Raw genomic sequence first — 24,239 nt, forward strand, 5'->3', positions numbered from 1 at the left:
AGAAAGATCTATGTTAGATGGCTCTAAATTAATCTGTTCCCTGAAAAAATCAATAAATCATTACTGCTACTAGTGAACAGTATTTATCAAGTTGATGCTGCTCTTTACAGTCCTTGGTAGGTATGATTTTTTTTTTTCCTCTTCCCTTTGTAGCCAAACTTTCTCTGGATCATCAGAGTGCAGAGTGAGGATGCCCTGATGGAGAGAAGGGATGTCCAGTGAATACAAAGCACAGCACAATGGCAGAAGCAAAGGCAAACCCAAAAGAAGGCTCGAGGTGACGTGACTCCTTTCTTCCCCGAGCCCTGGTCACAGACCCTGCTCCAGCTGAATGCCCTCAGCTCAAGCAGACAATAATCCAGCAAGCTGTGAGGTGTTAGATTGGATCTTGCACGGTTTAGTTGGGATGTAGCCAGCTCATTTCCTTGGAGCCTGTTGATAGAAGGGCTTTTACTGCACACACAAGCCTTAGCAGAGACAAAACTCGTGTCTCCCCTTCTAACAGGAGAATTGAGAGATATGACTCTGTCAGCAAAATGTATTTTCCATGTGGGGCTCTGGGTGAAGAGCTCGTCCCTGCAGCTACACTTGGTAAGCAAGGGGAGATCCTGGGGACAGGAGTTGTGTCAGTGCCCCCCACAGCAGGGCACAGCCACCCTGTGTGTGGGCTGGATGTCATAAAATCCCACAGTGGGTTGGGTTGGAAGGGATTGTCCTGTTCCAACCCCCTGCCATGGGCAGGGACATCTTCCATTAGACCAGGTTGCTCTGAGCCCCACCCAGCCTGACTCTGAATAATTCCAGGGACTGTACACCAACTGGGCAACCAGGAAAATCATCCTGGACTTCTCACTGAGCTGGAAAACTGATGAATAGTGGTGTGTGGATTTGCATGACCCAGCTCCTATAAACTGATAGTTTTATTCCCATGTGAGATGACCCTTTATAGTCTAACCCACTTTATAGTCTAACCAGGTTGGCCATCCTGGTGAAGCAGGAAAATCTTCTTATTAGGAGCAGAAACTTACTAATTCCTATTTATCACTCTTAAACAGCAGTTCCAGCCATCCCTCTATCCCAAACCCCTTGGCTTCAAATTTTTCTTTTTTTTTTGTTTTTTTTTTGGTTTGTTTTTTTTTTTTTTTTTTTTTTTTTTTTTTTTTTTTTTTTTTTTTTTTTTTTTTTTGAGTTTTAGATTTGCCTAGGAAATTTCTCGTCCTGAGAACAGGTCTGAGAAACATGTTTTCCATGACTGGTTCCTTCAGAAATGTTATTACTGGCTTGGGAGAATTCTTATACAATAAGATTAAGGTTCTCTTGCTGGAAAATTCAGACACTACAAATTTTTAATGTCAAAAAACCAAACAAGTAAAAACAAGTAATTTCCTAAGAACATACACAATCTGGTGTTGATAGTTTTTCATGGGAAAATGCTTCACTCCAGTGTGTGTGCCTGTTTCTAAGGGAACTAATGGCAGATGGGGTGAGAGAAAAAACACGCAGGATAATTACAAAGCCCCACTTATCGACCTGCTCCTAACTGTTCTTTGGAGTGGTAGGCAAACATGCAAAACACTGAACCACTCTGTATTTTTATGATGCTTTGAAGTGTGAGTTCCAAAGAAATTTTAACTCGCATCACTTCAGTATTTCCATAGCTGGGTAGTGCTGCTGTCTTGGGGCAACAGCTACCACTTGGCTTTCCAGAAAGAAGTCCAGAACAGAGGATCTGGTTGGAGAAACTGTGTCCTTAATCAAGAGAAGAGGTGGGCAGAGGAGGGAGCTTGTGAAGTCTTGATGGACAAGTCCCACCGTGGTCTTTCTCATGCCCTGAGGGACATTTCCACCATACAACCTTCGGTGCTCCAGGGTGGCATCTTCAGAGCACAAACGGGTTGGCAGAAGGGGAACCATCGTCCCTGACGTCTTTCAGAGGTGATTTTTCAGGGATCCTTTAGTAGGGGTACACTCCCTGTTTCAGCCAAGCATGTCGTTTCCCACTTTTCTTATATCGCTTCTCCAGAGCGGAGTGGCAACGAGAGGTGCTGAGTGTCGACGCTGGGGAGCCTCTGCCATCAGCAGATGCAGGTGTTGGCAAATGCAGGCAGGCTGCTAAAAATATCCTGCATGCTTTATTCTTGTTTCAAAGGCCATGAAGTACTTCTATGGGAGTCTTTTTCATCTTCAGCATGGAGATCTGCCTAGTACTCCCACACATCCTTTATAATCCCTGGAATCTCAGGTTCTTCCAAATGAGAATATCTGGGCTGCAGATCTGAGCAACAAAACCTTTAGTGCTGTGCGGTAGCACTGGGAAATATGGGCAATGAAGCTGAATTTATTCTCCTTTTAGCCATCCTTACAACACTAATTCTACTGAGTGCAGGCTGTGGGTTTACTTCCTGTATCAGCAAAGAGCACAATCAAATCCAATTACTCTTCACATGAGCATAATCCACCTATGTGACTTTTTAATGCAGAATATTTAGGTCTACTTCATAAATAGCAAAGGAGTGTTGAGAGGAAGTGTCGTTGTCTCACCCACAGGCACCTCACAGAACTCAATACACCCGTGCAAAGGCCAGCCTTAAAAACAAAAGCACATTGCTCTCCTCTCGGTCCTGGTCTTCCAATGCATTTCCAGTGTGTGCTCTGTGATTCCTAGCAGCCCGGGTGTTTTAGTCATCCTAATGTGTTTGCTTAGGCACCAACATTAGTGTCAAAAGCACTTAATGCAAAGGAAACTCCCCAGGAGTGCACTGCTCGCTGCCAGACCCATCAGTCCCGCGTCAGGAATGCATACGCTGTGCAGCATTTATTACTGCGGGCTGGTAATGAATTACCCACGCATTCTGAGGGCTGCTTCCCACTAGGCCATCTGGGAAAAAACCTGCTGTGCCCCATATTGACAGGCTGAGAGGGTTGGGGTTTTTCATCTTGGAGAACAGAAGGTTTGGGGGAGACCTTATTGCACCTTCCAGTACATAAAGGGGGCTGACAAGAGAGCTGGAGAGGGACCTTAGACAAGGACCTGGAGTGAAAGGACAAGGGGGAATGGCTTTAAATCTGAAAGAGGGCAGGATGAGATTAGATATTAGGAGGAAATTCTTGACTGTGAGGATGGTGAGGCACAGGTTGCCCAAAGACGTCGTGGACTCGCCATCTCTAGAAGTGTTCCAGGCCAGACTGGACGGGGCTTGGAGCAACCTGGTCTAGTGGGAGGTGTCCCTGCCCATGGCAGCATGGTAGGAACAAGATGATCTTTAAGGTCCCTTCTAATCCAAACCATTGTGTGATTCTGTGATCCTATGTTAGATGGCTGTGGGTCCTCATGCACTCACATCAGCCTCTGATGACAACAAATCTGAGATGAGGATGGAAATATTTATTCTTGACTGATGCTGTGATCTCGTAGTGAGCAGATGATTCAAACCTGTGACACAGTGACATCCTCCCACCCTGGAGTCTATTAATGAAAACTCGTATTTCCCATTAGGCTAATTGGGGCTGGGTAACTGTGGGTGAGGTTCAGCCACTGGGAACCTCTGGCAAGGTGCCTGACCCCTTTCCCAGCCCTTGGCAATCACTCCGGATTTTCTCCTGTGCCCCCAGCTGTTTTTCAGTGCAAGCAGCTCGGTTTGGAAGCAAGGCTTTAAACCAGGCTCACCTGAGCCTAGATGTGGGTTTTGGGGCAGAGGATTTAGCCGAGAGCCTTCCCATGTGACCCCATCTTTTAGTAAGCAACTGCAAGGCTCTGTCTGTGGGCTCTCCTTAGGCAAATGGAGACCTGGCTCACTCACTGCTTTAAGAAGCCCTTTTTCCTTCATGATTTGTTTGCTGCTTTGATTATTATTTTTTTTCAAGTTTCTGTGCCTTTGATCTAAAGGAAACAGTTAGGAGGAATTTGAGCTGAGCTCTGGAGGTGAAGAAGTAATCGGAGATTACATTTCAATGTGCTACTGGAGTTTTGAAGGCAACTCTTAGAGTCATTTTTCTTTTCTAATCTCTTCTTTCTTCCCCCTGTGTAGCAGAAAATGAGCTTTCCAGGGATTCCTGGCTATCACATCGTGCTGGAGGTGGGTGAATCCTCTCTGTGCCTGTCAGGAGTTGCTGTTTGCTGTCATTCACCTTCTGCAGATCAGCTCTGCCTGTGAAGGTGCCTCCAGCCTTCCTGCCATGCATGCTCCCTTCCTCAGAGCTGTAACAATAGTAATATTGCAATAGTACAATACAAATACAAGAAATCCCCACCATTGCTTTAATTCAAGTGCTTTTTTTTCTAGGGTTTCCAGTGCCAAACCCTTATTCCTGGAAATATCCAAAGCTAATCCATCTTTATAGGTGTTGGAGTCACCCTAACAGCAGCTGAACCAAAAATAGGCTTCCTTGTACCTATACATATGGTGCTTATGGGCCCTTCAGAGCCTGGCAGGGATGGCTCTGACTCGCAGGGCACTGTCCCAGTTCCTTGGAGATGGAGGGTGGAGGATCCCAGGCTGCACAGGAGCTTTCCAGAGGGAGCTGGGAAGTGGCGAGGCTGGTTTGCTCTTCCCACATGCCAATTTACTGTAACGCAAGGCAAGTCACCTCCTAGCTATCATCAAAGTGGTAGTGTTTATTCCAGGGGATTTTTGGGGTGGATTTGCCTAGGGCTGGTGCCTGAGCTGGGGAGGCCATTAATTAGAGCAAACAATATTGTCTTTCAGCCTCTTTTGAGAAACTGAGGATCATTTTAAAGAGACAGAGCCCTAAAAGGGCCTTGTGCCAATCCCTCGCCATTCCAGGAAGGTTGGAGGCAGCCTGGCTCATCTCATCCTGGCCTGTGCCTCCTGCTCTAACAAGGATTTAACATCCCCATTACAAATCCGTAGAGGCACTGACCTTCTTTCCATATATATCTCTGTGAAAGAGGGAGATCATTACAAACAATGCAACTCTGAACAATTAATTCCTTGCAATGTGAATATTGCAAATAGAATTTTCACCCCGAATCCCAGAGTTTCTCAGCATTTGGAGAAGGGGTGTGAGCTCCTGCTCCTCCAGCCAGCTGCCTGATTTGAAGCCAGTGTTTTTATAGTGCCAGGGAGCAGAATTTGGAGTATTTGGGTGCAGGCACAGCGGCTGTGTCTCTGTCACCACGTGCCTCAGCAGCTGGAATGTGGAGCTCCTCAAAGGGCACTCCATCCGATTTCCTGGCACACTGCAATTCCCCAGACCCTTGGCATTTTACAGCCCTCAGAAAAGGTTTCTTGCTCAGGGCTTTGTTAGTGTTTGATGTTTTAAGAACACTAAGCAGACACCACTCTCCTAATCCTGTCAGACTTGCAAAGAAGCAGATATGTAATCCTTCATGGGTATTAAATTTAATAGCAATAAAGTCTATTTAAGAATTACACTGTCAAATGCCTGCCTAAGCAGAGGAAAATATTCTTAATTTAGACTTCATCAGGAATCTATTTCCAGTTGTTATTGCCTGTGGAAGTCTCCCCTGTATGTGTGGGGGTAAAGATGAGAAAAATCAGCAACAAGCAGTCCCAGATGGCTCTTTTCTGGACACTTTTGGGAGGAACAATTCCCTGTAATATATGACCATATTCACATGAATGCTCATACATCTGTACAACTGCTTTTATATCCATAACAGCAGATGTGAGTGCACTCAGGGGCACCCCTGTGTTTAAGGAAAAGCCCTAAGCTGCATGATGCATATTCATGCCAGAGGAAGGATTTTGGGGAGGTGGGAGGAGAGGTGTGCTGGGGGCTGAGAGAGAGAGGAGGTGGAAGCTGTGCCACAGGCAGGATCAGCAGCTTTGGGAGGGGTGAGCAACATGTGGGGCTGAATAAGGAATGGGGGGCACAGGCCTGAGGAGGGGAGCAGTGAGGAGAAGTCTCTGAGCCTCTGGATTTGGTGCTCCTTCTAACTGGGGAGCCATAGCTTGGCTTTGCTTGGGCTTGGCCCAAACACTGGGGGAAGCAGGTACATTTCCCAGATGGGAAGCAGCTTTCTCATCTGAGTAAACAGCTCAGTTAGCTACCTAATTAAACAATAATATTAGTGTCTAAAAAGCTTTAGCTCAGCCTCTACTTTTGGCATGAAATGGATAAGAGCTCCTTATCTGACCCTCAGTCCCCCAGTGCTGTGGCTGGGAGCCCTGGTAGAGGCAGGAGGATGAGATGGAGCTGCTGCAGTGATGGTACCCAGGGCACAGTTCATGGTAGAAAGGCTTACAAAAAAAGTCTTTTGTGAGACTTCAGGTAGAGAAAAAAGAAGAAAACTGTCTTCACTGGCTGTGAGCTGTGCGGCAGGATGTGGAATGGTCATTTCAGGTGCTGAGTAACTTTTCTCCAAGAAGAATTGCCATCCTCCTCCCACCAGCCGTGGCACAGGGAGCTGGGCAGCAGAGAATGCTTTAGAGGTGAGACCTACAGAAGTCCAGCTCGTCCAGAGCCTGTCGCTCTCTATCAGGACGTCACACAAATCCTGTGTGACATGAGTGCCCCCTCTCCACGTCCTCTCGCTGCCCCCAGCCCGCCGGGTAGTCAGGCAAACACACGGTTTTGCTGTGGTTTACACGAAAACTTTTTCCATGTGACAAAACGAAGCCTGTGGTGTCACCCAGACCCAACCAGCCGCCGGCACAGGAACTGCCTGACACCACGGGCTAATTAAGGAGCTTCTAAATGGTTTCCGCCAGCGATATGATAAAGTGCTGACTCTCCTCGTGAGGAAACCTTGAGAAGGGTGACAAGGGTTTCCGTGCCGCCCCTCCTCTGCTACAATGAGCTACCAGCAGCTGCCTTCCCAGGAAAGCCGCTGAACGCCGGGGCAGGGATGGAAGATGCTCCTTCCCTGTTGAATATACGGATCAGCCCCGCCACGGGCTCTGGATGCTGTGCAGGGGATGGCTGGCGGCGTGGGGGGACCTGTTTAGGGTGGGAGGCAGCTCAGCTGGCTTTGGGTAGCGCCACAGCCCGGTGCCATCCTCTCAAGAGGGTTTTTTCACAGCCATTCAGTGCGGGCATCTCCCGGCTGCTCCCCCGCTCCCGGCTCCAGCCCGTCGGGTCTCCCAGGCTGAGCCTGCTCCAACACGAACACGAGGAGAGCCGGGGAGAGCTGGAGTTCGCAGATGTCTCCCCTTAAAAACCCGGCAAAGCGGGTGGAAATCCCCCGCCCCGGGCTGAAGCAGGGGGGGCAGGCCCGGCACTAGGATGAGTTTTGGTTTGATCCTGATTAGAAGAGGGCAGGAGGAGCCTGAGCCAACGTGGCCCCCGCTGCTCTTAGCCTCAGATGACCCCGGGTAGAAGTCCGAGCGCTCCAGCCCTGCAGGGCGGCTGCTGGCAGCATTCCTCTGTGCCGACCTCAGAAAACTCCTCTGGAATCACTCTGCATCCCAGCGAGGAGCTTTCGCTCCCGAGGATGGGTGCTGGATGTATAGCAAGCCTTTTGCTGTGAAGTGAGACTGCGTGGGGACAGATCCTTGCAGAATTTACATGTCCCTCATCATTTTTCATGCATGTACTGGGAAGCCATCACCTAAATCACACTGCGGGGTCTGTTTTACAGAAACACAGGTATTGCATTTCCCACAGAAAATCCATATGCTTGGAAAGCATTTAGTCCATACTGTCTGACATTAGCTAAAACCTGTGAGATAAACATCTTTTGGATGGACAATTTGAGCTGTGGAATAAGCACACTGAAGTCCCCTAAACTTGTTTTTTCACTGAGTTACAAATGTGTGATAAAAGGCACATATTTCTGTGGCTGAGTCACCCCCTTGTAAATAGAATGTCGCATTAATGCTTGCGTTGAAACACCTTCCCTTGGAGCAGCAAACCCTTGACCCTTCCAGACAGCATGAAAATATCTATATATAGAGTTCCAGTAGATTTTCGTACTGTCTGACCAGCTGCCAGCAGCTGCTTAGGAGCTGCCTTCCCTGGAGGCAAGGACACAAACAGGAATCTGTATTACGCCTTCAATTTTCTCTTAAAACATAAAATTGAATTTTAAACAAATGAGAGAGTTTGGCTGATCACAGGCTATTCTGTGAGGGATGCTCTGTACCTGCTGACTGATGCAAAGGCTGTAAACCTGCTCCTGGTGGAGCAACACTGATTTACACGGGCTGAGGGTTGAGACCATTGGATTTATGTTAGACAGTGTGGCTTTTGACTCCTGGTTGTGTCCCGGGGAGTGCAGGAGAGGAAAAACTCACTCGAGCAAAGGCAGCTGCTTGCTTCCACGTCTGTGGCAACACAATATTGGCCTCTTAATTTCCTACTGATTAAACTGTAGGAAAACAAAATCTGCTTTGCCTGCAGCAATTTGGCTTCAGCTCAAAAGCTTTCTCATTAAAATGAAATATCATTTGCTGTGAAACCGTTAGCAGGAGGATAAATGTACTTATAAAAGCAGCTATTTGTAAAACCCAAGTGGGGAGCAGCAAAACGCTGTAATTTAAGGGGAAATCTCCACAAGGGCTCAAGAGGGCAAAACTCCTTATAAAGCCCAAGTTTCATCAGGATTGTGTGATGAAACAAACAATTGTTCAGCTGCCCATCACTCAGACACAGAAGCATTTTCTTTCCTAACAACTCTCTTGGCTTGTCTAAAAGATGAGCTGGTTGGAGCAGGGCTGGCAGGACCCTCCAGTCTGATATTGGTGTCCCCAAGCTCAGAGAGGGGGTTGGTGACATCTTGTTTGGGAAGCACAGGTCTGGAAATGGTGATGTAGCCCCTCAAACACCCACGTACTGTCATCAGCAGAGCTCAGGGCTGGAAAATGGGGTACAACCCATATAATCCTATATAATGCCAAGTAAATAGCAGGTCGTTTTAGTCCGGGGAAGTAGCCACAAGAGGGAGATGTGATTGGATATGCCAAATGTATGTCTTTAATAGGCAGGAATATTGAGAAATTGAGTATTAGTTCAGAGCTCACTAGAAATGCAGAAAGAAATTTCACCACAGGGGCCTGCAGTTTTGGGGTGAACGAGTTATCTGAGCTGAATTTTGGAAGTACTTTTATGATAACAAAATTACCCATGATGCCTTTTTGCCTTAAAATCTCCCTAGCTCTAATGAAAAATTGTTTTCTTGAACATTGCCTGAATGACATTAAAAATTTTAAGTGAAAAGAGGGGAAATGCCGAGCTCCCCAAAACTCTAACAAAAACAGGGAGTCAAATGTCAAGTTGATTCAAGGAAGATTTTTGATCAGTGAACCAAAAAATCCCTCGTTCAGACAGCACAGCTGTAATTATCTCGCCCTTAAGGGCAGACTGACCGGGTGATGCTGAAGCATTTTGGAGCGTGCTGTGGGGATGGCTTGAATCTGCTTCCCGCATTCTGCGCTTTCAGTTTAAACAAAACATTTCCTGAAAGCCCTCAGTCTGTCACCCTTCCCCTGTATGAGAATCATTTTTTGCTAAAATAAACCTTGTTTCTCCCCGCCCCCTCTTTTTTCCCCCATCCTCCACAAACCCAGACTCTGATACCAAGAACTCTGTGGGGCTGAAGATTTAGGGAACATAACCAGGGCTGTGGATGCTCTCTTTAAAACCTTCTCTATGCCCTTTAAATCATCTGACTCTCAACTGTCATTGCAACAATGGGGAGAAAACAGCATTTTTCTCTCTTCTTAGAGCTGCTCCCATTACATAACTGCTAATACACTATCTGGCTCCTCTTGCCCATCAGTCCTTGGAGCTTTCAGACCTATTTACACACAAACAGACTAACACCCATCTGAAAGTCATCTCAGGCACACAGAAGGGATTCTTTTGCCTCCCCAAAATAACAGTCCTTCTCTGCAAGGCACTGAATAACTGTTTGGCAAAGCGAGTGCCAGCTTGGTGCTTAGGTTAATCTGCTTAGATCGACTAACGGAGTTGTGCAAGGATAGAAAATACCCAGTCAAGTAAATTACATCATCCAGGGAAAAGCTATTCTAAAGAAAGCTCACGCTTTATAAGCCTGAGCAAAATCCTGCTCAGGTAAACATTTACATATATTTACAAGCAGAAGCTCATTACTTTCCTTGTGAGGAAAAAAAAAAGGGGGGGAAAGAAAAATGGGATCTTTGAAGTTTTTTGGCTAATAGAAAATCATCTAACTAAATTAATTAACTGGCCAAGATCCAGAATGAATTAAAAACTCATTTTAATTTTTCTCACATTAGTAGTACTAAGTAGGTAAAGCCCCCAGCCCAGAAGAAAGGAGATCAAGGTGCTGCTTAGCATTGTGTATAAGCAATGGCACTCCCCTGGCTATATTGGGCCTATCTTTGAATTGTTGTAATTCCTTCTACTGTCAGACCATATTTTAACAATCTCCATCACTTGATGCTTCACTAAAATATATTGTTCTCTCTGCAGTCTTAAAAGCAATATGAGAAGGGGAAAAAAAGTAAAGCTAGAGTGGATGGGAGAATTTAGAGACCATAAGCACATCTGGATTTAAATATTTAACTGCTGACTTGGTTTTTGCTGTCCTGTTCAGAAATATTTTCACTGTAAGATCTGTTGTCAGTGGTGAGACCTGACAAGGGCTGATGCTGACATGCCTGGCTGCCAGCAGCTCTCTGGCTCAGTTTCCTAGGCTGGTCCCCTGGAAGTTTTCCCCAGAGGAAGTGCTTGAGCTTTAGCAAAATGAAAGATGGGATCAAAAGGTAAGGTTTGGTCTTGCAATGGAGCCTGAGCTGTTGCCATAATCCTGGGTCACATCCCTGGGAATTACAACCCAGAGGGCAAGCACCACAACAGTCTCAAGAAGAGTTAAATGCCTCCACAGATGTGTGGAAAGGTTGTAGAGGGTGTTGGAGACAGACCAGGTCTTGGGGTCTCTGTTACATTCCCTGGCCCAGAGCCCATTCCACCACCTTACACCCCTTGCTGGAACCAAGTGGTTGTGCAGTGACACCTGAACACATCACACAGACAGGTCTACGGGGGTCAAGCTCAGTGCACAGACCCCTGAACCCGGCCTTGGCAGCTGCATCATCCCTTGGTGTTGTTTTTGCTTTTGCAGAAAGTTCTGCGTCATGCCAGGAGCTCTGCTTCAGCTTTCTGTGGTTGCACTGAAAGCTCTCCTCTAGCAGAGCTCGTTGTCGTGGTTTGAGCCTTAGATTACAGTTTGGGCCCAAATATGCAAATGTGTCACAGTGGGAATTCCCACAGAATGGAGTAAAAGTAATGTGGTGGGACTAAGTTTGTATCTAAATGCAGTAGCTTTTTTTTCTCTAAGCCCTTGTAAACTTCACCTTGATAGAACATTATATTTGTGTTAAAATTAATCTTTTGTTTTCTCTTCTTCCTCCCAAATTTAACTGATCAAGCCCTTGTCAGTTTTAAGAACACCTAGCTACTCCATTTATATTAATTCTCTTTTGGAATAATCTTATTACCTTTCCCTGCCATCCCTTTTCATCCTCTTTTTCCTATGGTCTTGATTCAGAGTCCCATGAAAAGAGAACAGCCACATTAGTAACAGTAAAAGGATAAGATTTCTGCAAGGGTAATTGATCCTTTTAGGATTTTATCTGCCTGACCATATTAGCAAAAGGACTATTAAGCAAATGTGAAATTTAAAGCTAGGTATTGTGTATGATATATTGGCTTTTACAGTGCACCCACGTGATCAGCTGGATGGGTGATTCATCAGTACAAGGCTTAGTACTGCTCCAGAGTTGGACAAGGCAGCATTAATCAGGTTCCCCACACTGACTGCCCTGCCCTGGACTGCTCCAACCCTGCTCTCCTCTGCCTCTCCCTTCCCGCTTATTCACCAGTTTTGATCTCCCAGGTACTCCCAGGTCTGACTTCAGACCAGCACTGCAGATAAACTCATCTATCCAATGGGTAAATACAGCCATAGACATGTTGTGGCAGGGTCACATGCCCATACTATATCATGCCCATACTATTGTGTGTGTCACACAGAGCCCTTGTGTTCATAAGAATGAGGAAAGTCTGTAATAAGTGCTATTACTGTTGGTATTTAGTGACAGTCTTATCACTGGCATAAGTGTTCCTGTGGAAGTGTATATTAAATGCCCATTTTAAATCCTCAGTCTATTTTTTCTATGCTACAAATGAGCTGATAAATGATTGCAGCCCGTTGGGATTATAATATGAATTGACATTCAAAAAAAAAGTTCCAGCTCCATCTGTTTGGGTTACATAACTCATGATCTCAAGCAATCTCAGGGGCAGGATTTTCTGCATAAATAGTACAATTTCCAGTAAGGAGATTAAGGCTTCTTTGCTGGGAAACGAAGAAATTACCAAAAAAAGCTGTCATGTCAATGGACACAAATAAATCATGTTCCAAAATACACAGGAAGACAAATTTATGTCATTTAGTCCCTCTGCCTCAGATGCTCCCTCCCCACCTGCCAGTAAAAAGCATTTTGCCACAAAATACCATTCATCCTTTAAACATTTACGAAATGCGGTCAGCTCTATTTTCCACATGTTAACTCCTTAAAAAATCAGTGCTGCTATTAACATTGTACATTTTTACAGTTTTAATCCAAGTGCTTTTTTTTAATATCCGGTGGCTTTCTGTAAGTACTGGACTTCAGTAAATCCAAGTGCTGGGAAGCATAAAATATATTCCACCAGGATAAAGAGAGGCACTCCGAGCAGCTACTATGGGGTAGCCTGGCAGCAGATCCTGCTGTGTGTGATGGAGAGGAAAATTATCCCCCAGCATCTGACAGCGCCGTGCTCGTGCTCCACAAAAACATTCAAGTTTTAGGTTAAAAACACACTGCTTTTGTGTGTTGTGCATGTGTGAATAAGGAGAAAACTCCTAGTTTGGCCTCTCTCTGCACACAGATGGGCAAGTGTTTCTGCAGACAGACTGTTACCACACGTCACATCCTCCAGAGGCAAAGCTCCCATTAAAAGGCTGCTGGCAGAGAGTGTTTATTAAAGTAACTCACAACAGGGATGGCAGCATTGCCCCACAGCCAGCCCTGCACAGGATCACCGCCCCAACGAAAATCCCCTTTGCTGGAGAGGAAAAAAAAGCAGAGCCCACCTGGGAAAGCCCCAGCTCAGACTGGAGCTCTGTGCAGGGCTGGTGGGCACTTTCCCAGCGCTGCCAGACCTCTGCCAGACTGCGGGCTCTCTCCTGCCTCTCTGCAGGGCTCACCCTGCTTCTACCCCTGTTTAGTTTTCTTTTCCTGCTGCAGCTCTCATGTGTACTCAGACCTCTCTTATCTTTTATGTCTAAGGTTTTAGCATGGACCAAGCCATGGCTACTCAGCAGATCCCTGTTTCCTCTCCTTGGTATCTTTTCCTTGGAAAGCCAAGCAAGTCTGGTGTGTGGTTAACAGGAAATGTTGTGCTGGTGGCTCCCATCTTGCTGCTTGTGCATTACCATCCCTCTGCTGAAACCACTTCATGGCTGAGTCATGTGTTCACCATCCCTGTGCTCTAGGGCCACTTCTGTCCTTTTACCCATCCCCTGTGTGCTTCAGGAGCTCAGGGACCCCCAAGGATGTCCTGGGAAAGCCTCCCTCTTTCTAGGCTTGGCTATTTGCTTCTCCACCAAAATGGCATGAAAACAAGTGAGGAGGCCCTCACCATGCTCTCACACAAGTCTTCAGGACTCTAAAATAACTCTTTAGCTCCTTGTTTCACCACAGGGGAAGTGAACTTGGCCATGCTGATATGCAGAAGGAACGGAGCAGCAAAGGGGGAACGGCTTGCCCACAAACTCGTGTGTTCAGCAGCATCAGCAAACTGAGTCAAACTCAACGTGCTTTGGAGCAGTGTCCCATTTAATTCCTGGGAAACTGCTGCTTATGACCCTGCCACAGCAAAACGTCACAGAGATGACTTGGGAAAACAGAGATTATTTTGTGTATGGGGGAAATATGGAGTCAGTGCCTTCCTGCTGCCTGTCCTCCCCTCTTCTATGCACATCCCCTCAATTTGGCAGTGAGAGAGTCCCCATCTGCAGGGGTTATCACACCTGGTTCCCTCCCCAGACAATGGTTTCCTGTCAAAACCCCTTTGCCTCAACTTCACAAACCCCATCCCAGCTCCTCTGCACACCCAGCAGGGTAAATGGAGACAGGTTTCCATGGCTGATCCCCATATTCCTGGAGATAAGCTACTGAAAGCCCTGGGTTTCCCTGGCCTGATGGGCTCTGTGAGCAAACTGTCAGTGCTGCAGAGAGAACTGACTGAAGAGTTGCAAAATGCCATTGCATATATGACTGAGTATGAACATTTCCCATCATCTGAAAAGAGAAAGGACAACTTCTGGCCTGGTCAAGTGGAGAGAAAAAAGCTGTTGCTGGAGCAGGAGCTGCCTGGGAACAGGGCCAATGACCTGAACCCAGCCCCATTTAACACCTCCTGCCCTGCAGAAGCTGCAGTCACTTCCTAAAGGTCAAAATGGTGTTACAGCGGGACATGAACTCTGGTGTTGTTTGAGAGGGATGGATCAATACTCCTGGCACGGGAAAGTGGCCAGAGTTGAGGCAGAGCTCCACTGCCACGGAGAGGGTTGGCAGCACTGTGTGGCTTGCAAGCCAGTTTACAATATGGACTTGCTAATGTACTTATGCTTTAATTGCTATTTAGCAATGAGGTGTTTGGGAGGAGTTGCCCAGACAGGAGAGATTAGAGAGGGCCAACAGAAGAAGAGATGCTAATCGATGAGATTATGGACTTTCTCTGGTCTGATAAATTGGCTAACTCCAGGAAATTATTTTTTTCCTCATACCCTTCCTATAAGCCAGCAAGAGCTTGGCCTGATTTCACTGATATTCAGCACTTTGAAGGTGGCCACATCCAACCTCAGGATGTGTCTGACACTGGCCACAGCCCTGGGACCAGCAGCTGCCTCTGCTTAGCAGCATTTTTCAGGTGAGAATCCATCTGCACCATTAAAGTTCTTGCACTGAGATGTGCGGTTTTATAATTTATTTTAAAAAATAAACCACTCGTGCTGTCTCAGACATGATTGACAGAACTTCATTACTCTCTCCACGGGGTTGCAGCAGCAATTTCTTTACCATTTCTTTACATGCAGCAGAGGCTGCAGGACGCTCACAGGCTACAGAAACTCTGAGGTCATGCGGAAACTTTTCACATTAATGAGGGCTCCTGAACAGAATTCTGTTCTGCAAAATAAACATTGCTCCTGGGTAGTTTTTTGCTCATTTAGGTCACTTTCAGCCTTTTTTTAACATGAGTTTGCTTAGCAGGGAAAAACCATAAAAGTTGTATGATGCAAGCTACTTGTCTTTTCTTGATGGAGTAAAAACATATGAGGGACTTTTTGTTTGTAAAAAATCTCTGTTAGGAAGATTGTGGTTACCTCACAGATCTGTGAATTTGGAGACTGAATCCCTGAGGAGCTGACGGGTTGTCTATGTGATCTAGAAGAAGTCAGTGGGCTGACAATGACCTTTGGATTGAGCCAAGCCTATTTTGAGGGGAAAAGGGGTGGGTTTTATCGGGTTTTATTTTTGTGGCTGTGTTTTCACATCTCTTCCACTGAGAAGCCACAGAGTCGGGGCAGGCTGCCTGTCCCTGCCTTTGCTGCGGTGTGGTGCACTGGGGACACCTCACACGAGCTCTGCCCCCTCCTCTGCACATACCTGTGGGGAAGAAAGGTCACACCAAGATGCCAAGTAAGGGACACTGCTCAGCCAGCCAGGCTGGCTAGAGAGGAGCCTCAGATGTCATTGAGGTCGTTCCCTAAGGGGTTGATTTTTGTTTGTTTATTTTCAAGCTTATATGAATTTAAAACCTTTCAAAAGTGTTCCTGTTAGACCAGAATGGATCCTTCCCTTTCAGAAATACATGCTCTACTCCTGCAATTAGATTTCTTTTCTGCTGCTTTGGGAGAAGTTGTTCAGCTGCTGGTCCTATCAATAATCCACGAGCTGCTGTACTCAGGCCTACGCTTGCTTTTACCTGGGGGAGATTGCAGCAGTGCTGCCTTCTCTCAGTTTTGCGTAACAGTTCTAGTAAAATAAATGAGTAGTAGAGATGCTATTGCTACAATCCTCTTGCATTTTTAAAAATAAAGTCACGAAATGGTGATGAAATTTAACTGGTTTCTCCCCTTGCCATCCATTTTTTTGATGATGTGCTTTGTTCATGATGAACCAAGGGCTTCTCAACTAAAAATGAAAATTACATCCATGAACCAACTTTTTCTCTTGTTCCAAAAAACAAAAATTGATTAGCTTGTGTGTCTCTCTCTGTTGAGTGCATGAATACCTATATGTGCTAAAGGCTTGCCCTGAGCAAAAGCAGTCAGCATAAACAAATTTTCATTTGGTTCTGAAAACAGTGAGGGCTGTGGTCATTCTTATCTAGATCAAGTTCCTACAAATCTTTGTTTCCCACGCTTATGAGTTGCCTCTTACAGATGAACATTTCATTATTTAACACTTGATCTCAAGATAGTAAAGTGAGGTTTGATGCACCAACTTTGTCATTATGGTTCTGAATTTTGCTTACTCAGTTCCCTGGCAAACTCCTTCCATCCTGTGTTGACATCTTTTGGCATATAAACCCAGGGGTTTCCTGGGCTCTGAAATGCTGGGGTTATTAGTTCCTACCAGAACCTTGCCTAATCCCTCCTTAACAATATAGGAATGCCCCCAGCCCATTCTATGCCTCCATTATATTACTTTTTCTGATTTTCTCACCTGCCAAAGTGCTCTGACAACCCAGCACTGGTGGTCCTTGTTCACTGCCTCACACTTCATCCTTCCTGCTCTCCACAGCATCTCCAGCTAAAGGAATGGAGAGTTTGAACCAAGAAACAACTGGAAAGCCATCAAAGGGTATGCTGGTCTCTTTTGCTGCTGGCTAAGGTGGGTAGCACTGAGGAGAAGACACCAGGCAGAATGCTCAGATGCTGCTTTGTGGCCAGATACCTGGAGCTGTTCAGTCACTGCCCAACCTCAGCTCTTACTTGGCCTTGGCTTTTTGTGCCAGGAGTTGTTGCAGTTCTGGTAGAAAGTATCTATTACACCGTTCCTAAGTGGAAAACTCAGTCTCCTTTCCAAAGGACCAGATCCACAGACTATTTATGTATCTAGGTCCAACTGATTTTTATCTCAGCTGCCAGGATACTTTTGCATAGCTGGACCTAAGTGTTTTTTCTGTGGTCATGCAGGAAGTCTATGGTAAGCAGAGAAGTGAAAACACAATGCAAGCTAAAGCTGTAAATACTTGTGCCATTCTTCACTGGGAATTTTTTGGGGGCTGAAGATCTGTTTGCTGAGCAGTATGTTGCCTCTGCATCTTAATATTTGGCTTTAAAATAAAGCCCTACATCGCTGCTGCAAATAATGCCTATTGATTACCCTCTCAGAAGCTGGAGAGCTCATTTCAGCTGGCACTGCCATGGCTGAAAGCCAGCGCTGCAATTGATCATTTAATTAACTGGAAGAAAATTAAAGGAACTGTAATCTGTGTCTCAGCTCTGTTGTTATCAAGCTGGCAGGGTGCTTGTTCCTGCCTAGAGCAACAATCGGCTCCTTGACCCTGTGATTTAGAAACACCGGTTTAGGCATCCCCCCTCACCTACCCACCTGGATTTCTGCATGGCAGGAAGTGTCTCAACAGGATCCTTCCTCCATCTGCTTGTGCTTCCCAGATTTTTCAGGGGTACCTGACACCTCTCACAGTGGGCTGGATCAGCTAAACCCACCTCTCACCACATCCGTGAAGGTGAGATTAATGTGAAGAACCATGAAGGTTCTAGATTAACAGGTGGAAAATCTGGAAAGTTTGGAAGAAAAATGGATGTACTATAGAAGTAATTTATTTAGAGGCTGAAATGAGATTATGGGAGCACTTGAGTTCAACATTTCCTTAAAGGGATTGAGGTATTGATTTTTATTTTGCTACTTCAAATAAGTAAGAGGGAACAGTGTGTTAGAGACAGAAATTACTGGTCCAGAAAATTTGGCAAGCTCTTAAAGCTTTGACTTAAACAAGCAACTTGAGTGGTCTGTGAACACAGAGAGGAAAAAAAGAAAGATATAAGAAGGCATTGTTTTAATGATTGTGTTGCCATATCAAGAGAAGAAAGACAGCTGCTTTGAACTTGTCTTTGCATGCCCAAGTAATATGTTAATTACCTCGTTCCCCCATAAATGCCTACAGTCCTCCAAAAGGCATGTTAAAACAGACATAGTCATTAAAGCTTGCACTGCATTTTCTACTGTGTTGCTGGGAAAACAAACAAACAAACAAATAAAACCTCAAGCCCTTTGTCTTTTAACTAGATCCAAGTTGGGGAAATGTTAGGCAGAAACACTTAAGAAACTGTATAATTGGAAAGAAAGTGTGTTTTAATGTCAAACCAGGAAAAAACTCAACCAGAATTTGAAACTTCGTTATGTTGCATCAGGTAAAAGAGTTTGGTCACCTTTACCTTTTCATTACAAGTGCAGTCCATTTAATTTCATCTTTTAATTTATTTTGGACTCTTTCTTGCTCTGTGTGAGAAACTTGTGGTCCAGGCTATAAAATAACAAAGGTCTTTGTAGGAGGGATGAAAAGGATCAAAAGAAGGAAAAAGAAAACTCTTTCTGAATGTTCCTGCGGATCATAACTAGCTGTAGGAGTCAGAAATCTGCATGAAATTGAAACCACTCCTTCTGAGAAAGGCATATTCCCTCTGCTCTAGGTTATAACTTATGCAAAGACTGTCACCCCATTCACGCTGCTCCTGCTGGCTGCTCGTCTGGCTTTCCTTCCCTGTCCTCAAAGCGTTTCACTTGTGTTTGTAGTGCCTTCAAAAGGGAAGCAGTGCAAAGAAGAAAGTAAAACTAGCCCGGTAGGTCTGAGGTGTTATGGGCTGGTTGGCATATGGGGAGTGTCCTGCTGGCTCCAGAGATGTGGGTTAAAACCACTTTGTGGGTCACAAGGAGAACCAGCCAGTGTCCTGCTTCCCACTGTGATGACAGACTGTGCTGCCCTGGTCACCACAGCCTTGCAAGAAAGCTGTGCTTGAAGTGTGTGAGCAGAGAAGAGGAGGAAAGGAGGTGATTGTGTCTCCATCTCACACAGTGAGACAGATGGCCATGAAAACAGCGCTTGGTAAGCTCAGGAGTACTCAGGATCACACCGAGGAACACAAAACCACTGTTCAGGCACTCTGAGCAGGGAAAGCTCTGCCCAAATCTCTTTTGCCTGTTTTGGTGGGAGGATTTAAACTCAGCTTCTTCATGTTCCAAGCGTTCCTCTGGAAACAGCACTTACGGGGCTAAATCAAAACAGTTCCCAGAGGAGAGAAAAAGGGAAGATTTTCCAAAGTTTTGGCAAACCTTGGTCTGAGCTGGACAAGACAGAAGCTGAACAAGCATCTCTGACCTCCAAGAGAGCACTTTAGCCCCCAGACTTCAGCTGCTTTTTCCAAGTGACTTACTGCAAGGTGGAGTTACCAGATGGGGATACTGAGCACAGACACATCTTGAAAGCCAAAACCTGGATCTGGTTTTGACAAGGCCATGGGATCAAGCAGCACTCCTTTTTTTCTGTGTTTACATTGTGGTTGTCTCAGTTGCTCCCTCCTCAGCTGCTTCCTGAGGGTTCCAGATCTGCCACTTTGCTGCATGGGGAGCTGGACTTCGTGCACAGCACGCAGTGGATTCCTTCACTCCGCACTGTGGCAAAACATTGAAATCAGAAAGCCTTTCTCTAAGTGAGTCGCATAGAGTCTTCCAGGAAGCCTGGAACCAAACCTTGGCCCCCAGAGTCTTTGTTCAGGGCTTTGACCACAAACCCATCTTTTCTGTAAGGACAAATTTAAAATGCCATGCTGGTTTTTGTCCACATCAGGAAATCCATTGTGCAATTGGCAGTATCTGCTCAGGAGGGACCTGGGATAGGCAGGATGCAGCTGACTGGTGAAACTGTACAGTGTAGCCTGCTGAGTGTCTGCTTGCCTTTCGTTTTCATCTGTTAAACTCCTTTCATAGGTAGAAAATCCTTCCCCAAATCTAACTGCACTGAATTGGACATAGTGCTTTTATTATACTGCAGAATTTGTTACCATATGGGGGTACCTGTGTACAAATAACAATCCAGAGAGTATTTCCAAATGCCTAAGTGTACACTGACCCGAGCAAGCTCGAAGAGGTGGTCGTAGTTTAAAAAATGTGGATTGTGCAGATGCGAAAGGAAAAATAAACAAGATCTTGGCACAAGAAGGAGAGGAGAAGTACTGAGGTTAGAAAAGACCAGAGGAAACAGCAGTTGCCAAAGGGAGATTGTGTCTCCCATCACGTACTCTTGTTTCAGACAATATTCCGTATTTGAGAAACAGCAGCATTAGACTTCCAATGCCAGTGGTTGAGTTTGAATTTGATTCAAATTTCAATTCATTTTTCTATTGTGAAATGAGTTGACCACCAAACATCTCAGGTTCTTGCACAGTTAAGTTAAGCACAGTAAGTTGTAGTAACAACCATTAGCCTGTGTCACAGAGCCCTGGGTCTGCACAGCATTTGAGACCTCGTGTCATTTCTCTGTCAAATCAACACTCCACAGTGGCGCTGTGAGCAAGACAGGTGTTTTTGTCAAATATTGATAGACTAGAATGTACCCTTCATTATAGCTTAATTATTGAACCAATGAGTGTTAATTCCCTGTACAATGTACAAGGAAGCTGTACAATGAAGCAAAAGCCCAGGAAAGCCAGTGCTGAGGTTGTTTGTGACACCCCTGTGATGTGAGCTGCCAGCTCCAGAGATAAAAATGAAGCTTCTCTTTAACACCCTCTGCCTGGTGAGTCCCTGCTCAGAAATGGTCAGTGTTCTCGGGAGGGAAGATGCCTTAATTAACCCCCCGATTTCTTCCCACTGAAGTCAGGAGTTTTGACAGTCGTTATTGATGGGGATGCATTTGGATCCTGAGAGTAAATGCCGACAGAGCCCATCACGGTGACACCTGGCTCATCAGCAAACAGATCCAAAGCCACAGGCTTCTCACATCTTCACCCCGACTTGTTCTGCTGCCAAGTCGCTGCCGCTGTCCTTGCCGAGCCGTTTGCTGACTCATCAGCTTGAGCATTTGCCCTAATTAGTCATATGCAAACACCATTGTGTTCAGGAAGTTCTCTAACGTAAGCTGGAGTATGAACTTAGAGCAGCAATAAAGGTCAAGAAAAGTGACTGAGGCATCATATACTGTAATAAGTTTCTGATATCAGCCACTGGGAAAGCGGGAAAGAAAGTGTATATGCAGAATTTCAGAGGAGTGACGCAAAAGTTTAATAAAGGGGAGGATGTGTGTAAGGGAGAGCATTTGCTTAACATCTCTCAAGAACTGCTACAGTATGAAATGCTTAATTGCAGAACAAGTTTCCACTAACACCCTTCTGAAACACAGCTGGGCTTTGAAGCATTATTCTTTATTATGAGCTCGGGGTAAGCATGTTTGGCATGAAAGAAATGTGTCTCGTAAGGAGACCACAACACTTATTCACAGCTCCCCAGACAGTACATGCTGGGAAATCTGATACCTTTTGAGCAGCATTAGCGAAGTGTAGACTGGGATTTTTCTCCAGTGATTTTTGCTCAGGGGTCACTAACACACCTCGAGCTGTTATGCCCAAGTGATTTAAAGTGATCAGAACCTCATATGAGAATACTCAACGAGAAGCCCTTTTGACGTATTGCACCGTATGTGAATTTGGATAGTGGTAATAAAGGTGCACAAGGGGATCCTAAGACACCCATGATTATAGGCACTAAAATTGTCATTCAAAGAGTGACAGGATTGAAAATAAGATCTTACTGGGTAGGGTAGGGTGGGTTTTGGAGGTTACAACTGGACAGTGCCTAGTCCAGACCACATCAAGTGCCTCTTCGTCTTTGAAGGGCACTGAGACTGCAGTCAAAGTGCAGAAGACGCTTTCACTTTCAAGTGTGCCAGGCTCACCAGGAACCACTTCAACCTCACATTCAGATTAGAGAAGCTGCAACGGCTGCTCTGAGTTGCACCAGCCTCCTGTAAGGCATGGAAGTTCCTCTGTTATCACCACTTCACTACCAAAACTCCCCCAATGTGTTCCAGGGGCTCTGATGGGGAAGGTGACACTGAGCTGGCCTTGTCATTTCTACATCCACCCGGAGATCCCCCCCCTATTTATCCAGAAAGTTCTTTAGGGGCTGTTACGGTGACTCTGAACGGACTGAAATATTGCACAGCTACAGTGCATGACTGAATTTCTTCCTATGTTTCAGCTGCCTAAACCTCATTTTGATAAAGTTGTCTGTGAGCCCTTAGGGAGGGCTTCTTGGTACTTATGCAAGACACTCAAGGTTGAGTCCTGCTTAGATTGTTTTTCTTCTCAAGGCTCCAGTAAGCACAGAACAACAGAAATATCAGTAGTTCACAGCCACACTGCCACGGGCTATCGTGTTGTCACAGCTCATAAGCAAAGTAAAGCTGGGCTTTGTCCATGTTTGGATGGAAAACCTTGAAGGAATAAAAGGAGTCAGAAACACCTGTGCCTCTTCTGTGTATCTGACTGCTGCAGGCAGAAGAAATTCATTTCATACAGGAACTCCTTGTGATTACTATCAAATGTCATGGACACTGCTTTTTATCCTTCTTCTTATAAATAAATAAATAAATAAATGAAGTTAAAAATAAATGAATAAATAACCCCCCCAAACACAGAACACTCATGACTGCATGCAAAAAACAACTGCTTGTTACCTGGAAGTTGGGAATCCACAGCAGAAGTGTTAGGAAGGTGCAGTACTGAAACACCATCACTTTGCCCTGCAGGTGTTTCTTACGTCACCACACTAGCACACAGCAGCACAAGAATGTCACTTATGCCTGTCAAAGCTGCTTTTTTTTGAAGGTATCATTACCGCTGAGCTGCAAACTGGGTAGTCTCCTAAGGTTCAGCTCCAGATGGTCACTTAAAGTCCACAAGATGTAAAGGAAATGCTGAGCTCCATGGGGTCGCTCTGCCTGGAACTGTGCCTTTCCTGCCTCGCCAGAGTGCTCACACACACAGCCCTGAGTTAAGAGTACAGAGCTAAGGCTTTTAACTTTAAATGTGTGGGCTCTGCCCCCAGTTTTCCTCTCCCTGCTGCCCCATGGCTGTGTCCTGGCTCCTAATCCAAGGGACCACTTGCCTCCGGGGCTGTGCCAGGTGTCCCCTGTCCAGCTCCTCCTGCGGAGCCTCCAGGGCCAGCCAAGGTTAGCAGGAGATCCTGGGGCTCTCAGTTGAGCAGTACCTGAGGCCAGGCTTGCCACAGGGGGAGGAGGGAGAGAAAATTGGACGCAGGCACTGGGATGATGGCATTGGATTTGGGCCAGCCTGGGTGGGTAGCAGGGAAGGCAGTGGGGTCACAGGGCCTCAGCACAGCCCTGGTCCAGCCTCCCGGCTCTGCTGTTAGGTTTGGTTGGGGTTTGGGAAGTTGTAAAACTTGCTCGAAATGTGCTTAATTACCTGCCCGTTCCCCTTCTGGGCTGTCCGGCTGTGGAGCTGTCTGTTCCCTTTAATTAAAGTGAGGTTCTGAACCCTTTAACTGGAAATGGACTAGAAAACATGTCTTGTGAGGAGCGGCTGCGGGAGCTGGGTTTCAGGGGGGGTTTCATCGCTCTCTAAAACTCCCAGAGAGGAAGTTGTAGGGAGGTGGGGACTGGTCTCTGCTGCCGTGGCTGCAATGAGAGGACAGGAGGACACGGCCTTAAGCTAAGAGAGGGGAGATTAAGATTAGATACTAGAAAATAAAATTTCACTGTTCGGGTGGTCAGGCATTGGAATAGGCTGGCCGGGCGGGGTGGAGTCACCATCCCTGGAGGTGCTTGAGAGGCGCTGGGTGACCTGGTTTAGGGGCTGCAGGGGCAGTGCCAGGTGGATGCTTGGACTGGATGATCTTGAAGGTCTCTTCCAACCTCGGTGATTCTATGATTATAAACGTCTTGGGGTTCTAGTACTACGACACTTTCGGGAAAGGCAGCGGAGTCAAGCACTGAGCAAAGTTACGTTGAGAAAGGAAAAAAGAAGGAAAAAATAAAAGGGACTAACTCCCCGCGCTGTGCCCACAGGGGTGCGATTTGTTGCAAGATCCGCACGGGCGGTGCTCGGCGCGGCAGCGAGCGGGCCGTGCCGGGCCGAGCCCCCGCCGGCGGGCGCTGCGGGACCCGTGAGGGGCCGGCCGGGCCCGGGCCCGCCCCGCACACAGCGCCGCACGTGAGGCGCCGGCCCCCGCCCA

General features: G+C 46.2%; 1 protein-coding gene across 7 annotated transcripts in view; it reads right to left on the reverse strand.

Annotated features, from left to right (window-relative positions):
- Positions 1 to 1,328: 1,328 nt before the first annotated feature.
- Positions 1,329 to 24,239, reverse strand: part of LOC116445220 (putative HTLV-1-related endogenous sequence) — a 61,204-nt gene continuing 38,293 nt past the window's right edge. For all 7 annotated transcript variants that reach the window (XR_004240707.1, XR_004240703.1, XR_004240709.1 and 4 more), the window contains one exon: positions 1,329 to 23,996. The gene's annotated coding sequence lies outside the window, so the exon portion shown is untranslated. The remainder of the gene's footprint in view (positions 23,997 to 24,239) is intronic.

This window comes from Corvus moneduloides, chromosome 6 (genome assembly GCF_009650955.1).
Source record: "Corvus moneduloides isolate bCorMon1 chromosome 6, bCorMon1.pri, whole genome shotgun sequence".
In the NCBI taxonomy this organism is placed as follows: Eukaryota; Metazoa; Chordata; class Aves; order Passeriformes; family Corvidae; genus Corvus; species Corvus moneduloides.